Here is a 4,290-nt window from a genome sequence, read left to right on the forward strand (position 1 = left end):
TTTATTCTGTTTTCTCCGTTCACAGAAGCGCTGCACTGCGTGAAGTGACGTTGTGTGAACTTATGTTTACATATCCTGCAATTTTCGCTGGTTTCAAAACGCACAACAAGCTGCATATTACTTGACATTCATTCTCACTTAAATATGGGCCTAATGCTTGACGGTTGGTGACATATATCATCGGAAAAAGTAATGCCATTGTGACTTACCTAACCTATGATGACTTGACAGCTGAGCCTGAGCGCGTCAGCGCGGGCATTTCACACACTTTGGATGCGTCAGCGTCACATTTGCATAGGCTGTACTATTTGAATTCGTGATTGGTTGACTGCCAAATCAAAATATTAAATAGAACGAACCGGTTAATGGCCATTTCAAATTAGCTTTTCTACTCAGAACGATTAAATTTGATTTCGTTTTCGTTTCTGGTTACGTTCCAGTCAAAATTTCGTTCGTTTCCGGTTTTCGTTTTCGTTCCTTGAACCGGTTCAGAGACCTGGTCTCTTCTGCTCACCAAGGCTGTGTTTATTTGATCAAAAATACAGTGAAAACTGTAATATTGTCAAATATTAAAGAATACATTAAGAATACATTCTATGTGAATATGTTTTTAAATGTAATTTATTCCTGTGATGTCAAAGCTCAATTTTCAGCATAATAGTCCAGTCTTCAGTGTCACATGATCCTTCAGAAATCATTCTAATTTGATGCTCAAGAAACATTTCTGGTTATTATATATTATTATTATTATTATTATTATTATTATTATTATATTCTTATTCTACAGACACAAAACCCAGTTAGTTGCAACATTTCTCATTTTCATTTAGTTTATCTTGATGTGCTAAAATAACTGAAACTGAAATAAAAATTAATAAAATCTATATAGACACTTTTTTTAAAAAATTATAAAAATGACAAAAACAAAGCAAAATGACTAAAATTTTACCTGACAATGCAATGGAAAATATAAAACTAATTCAAAATATTAATAAAAATTATAATTGTAACTTAGTGATACTAAAATAACACTGGATCAAACCCATAAGTCCTGGTATTAAGTCCAATGTTTTAAACTTTGGCATGTAACTCAATCCGCAGCATTAGTCATGTGTCTTGTTGAGGAGAGGTGTGTTGTTTCTTTGCCAACCAGAACAAAAAGTGCTATTTTTTGTCTGACTAAATAGTAAGGCTTAAAAGGCTTAAAATTATTTACCAGCTTGACCTGAACCACAGGAGTCTGATCCCGAAGCCATGGACCTGCAGTGACCACCCAGGCACCTTCAGCGTTCTTCTGCATCCAGAGTCCAAGAGGTCAACGTGTGATGATCGCAGTCGTGTTGGACACCATTGTTTTCTTATTCTGCTCAAGAACTTCCTCACAATAGACACCAGAGCGAGAGCAGATCTCAGTGGGACATCTGGACACACATGAAGAAGAAAGGGACTAGGGGCAAAGGTCAGGCTCTGGGGTCACCAACATAGGCGCTGTCTTAAATGCCACCCTCAAACGTAATTTTGCATTCTGATGTCTTCCGACAGGTCCTGCGCCAGCCGAGCAACGCATCATTGAGATGGGAATGAGAGCGGAAAACTCTTTCCAGGTACCATAGACCTCCTCGATCCACTGTTTGGGCTCAAGCCACACACTCTTAGAAAAAAAGTTTCATTGGGTTTCTGTATAGAATCCTAGATTTCTTGAGTTTTGACATGAATTTAAAAAAAAAAAAACCTTTATGCCAAAAAGGTTCTTTATAAGGAGAAATGTCTTAAATGACTGCATAAACATGCTTTTATGTTTAATGGGTTTAACTAAATCCATAAAATGATCTCATGATGGGAACCGCTAAAAGGTTCTACAGTTTATTACTGAACCTTTAAGGTTCTATATCAAACCTTTTCTTCTAAGAGTGCAGTGTGCTTTAGATTTATGGCGTTGGTCAACAAATGCAATTTCATACTGGCTCAGACACTGCATATTTCATAGGTTATTTATTTCCCCAGCCATTTATTAATGTAAATTATTCTTTCATTGCCCTGATTAAATATCAGGTCACAAGAGTAAAAAGAGTGTAAAATTCTGGCTCCTAATGTTGGCACACTTTGTCAAAATATACCAAATCTAAGGACTTTCTTGTGGAAAAACAGCACGCTTTTTGTTTTAATTAGTTTGATGTTATCCAGACTAGACTTTTTTTAGGAGAACTTTGTGTACCCGGAATTTTGAAAACATGCAGTCTGGCTTCCTGAGCGAACTCCATCACATCTGTCTGAACGCAGGTCAGCTTCGGCTCTGTGATCACACTACGGGGACCGAATTTCCCTCACACTGTAAGATGTTACAAGCGAAGTGCTTTGTTTTCGCAGCTGAAGAACGTATCCCTGAATATATATCACTTTGACAGAACCCGACTGGAGTAAATGAGTATCGAAATAAAGTCGTATTCGTCATTAGTCGGTTTTCACGGCCTGCTTTATTGTTAGAGACAGCGCTTGGGAAAAATGCAGTGTGAAACGTACTTTGTTGCATTTTAGCAGCTGCTTTTCATTCAAAGCGACTTGAATTACTGCACTTGATTATCGCTTAAGTTATGCTGAAATTAACAAAGTATAAATGTCATTACATATCAATATCAAAATCAAACCAAGTTGCATTTCTTTAAAAGAATAATAGCATAAAACTCTTCCTGCAAATCATTTCTAGAAAAGAAGTTTGTTAGCTTTGAAATGATAAAAACAATAGATGTATTGTTCAACATGTAGATTTGTAAGTATTGAGACCCAAAGTTAATGTGATTCTGTGTGAACTTGAAGAAAAATGACTTCATACATCCACTAAAAATCACAAAATACCACTAGTTGGTTAAAAGAGCAAATATTATGAAGAAATGAGAAGATCCTGCAGCATAAAAGCGCAAATGACACTTACTTTGATATTGTCTTACAGTGACATTTTTAAGTGTGACTAAAGTGTTCAAAAATGTTTAATTTAATTTAATAAAATACAGGGCATTAGAAAGATATACTATTATAAACATATTTTATATATATATATATATATATATATATATAATACTATTATTATACAATTAAATATTATAAACAAGGTTGACCATTTACATAATATGCACAGTGAAAAACTATCTATTACATGTGTGTGTGTGTGTGTGTGTGTGTGTGTGTGTGTGTGTGTGTGTGAGCAGGGTTGTCGCTTTAGTCAGAGCAGGTGGGCTCTTTCTTGTTTGCTTTAAGCTGAGGGTGTGTGTGTGTGAGAGAGAGAGAAAAACAAGAATCCCTACTGTGTGTCATACGGCGCAGGACACAATGTGTCCATCTTAAGAACGTGTCTATGTGTCTGTCAGGTTCCTGACTGTCTCCTAGTTTGAAACTGTTGCCGAAGTTTTTCTGGTAAAAATAGTTGTGACGGTTCAGTCATAGAGATTTGTTTGTGGATACATCTACTATATGTGTTAGACTCCCTCAGAAGACAATAATAACCACATAGGATCATCCTGGCATCATAGTGGATGTTTTGCATGGGCAGACATCACACATTTAATTTTTGCCTTTCATCAAAGACTTTGTTATCCAAAGCAATGTATTTTATATTTGTACTAAAAGGACATTTGCCCAGATTAGAGTTTAAGTCCCTTTTATGCCAGCTGTAGTAGTTCATAAATCACCTCTTCAACGATTTGAACCTGCAACCTTGCAGCCGCCCAGATCTGTAACCACTAAGCCACAGCCCCTCGTTTACACCCTGACGCAGGTTTTCCATCAGCACCCAGTGAGACATCAGGTCAAGCTCCACCTGCACTGCCCGAGGAAGGTATTTTAATCCTCTTTCTCTGTCTGTTTCAGATGCATGGGCATTTGCTTCACAGACACACACACACACACACCGTCTGAGAGCAGCTCAAAATCCGGCGCAGAAGAGCTTGAGCTGCAGCCAATCTTGATAAACTCAGCTGTACAGAAATCCCGCCTCTGTATTGTGGGAAAGTGTGTTGTTTGCTAACCTGTCAGTTATTCTATTAGTCAGAAATCTGGTGTTGATATCTGTGCTGATTTATATTAGAGCCGTGAAGTGACGCAATCACACATAAGAATGCAGTTTTCTGATTGAGCCAGAAAGTCGTACAATGTTGGTATTTGACCATAAAATCAGAATTGTCTCATTATTGTTTATTTAATATGTCACTGATTTTAATTTCTCTTTCATTTTCTTGGTTCTTAAATGCTCTTTGGCTGCGTATCTTTGCTATGACACTTGTCAAATTGAAATATACT

The sequence above is a fragment of the Ctenopharyngodon idella genome, chromosome 6 (genome assembly GCF_019924925.1).
Source record: "Ctenopharyngodon idella isolate HZGC_01 chromosome 6, HZGC01, whole genome shotgun sequence".
In the NCBI taxonomy this organism is placed as follows: domain Eukaryota; kingdom Metazoa; phylum Chordata; class Actinopteri; order Cypriniformes; family Xenocyprididae; genus Ctenopharyngodon; species Ctenopharyngodon idella.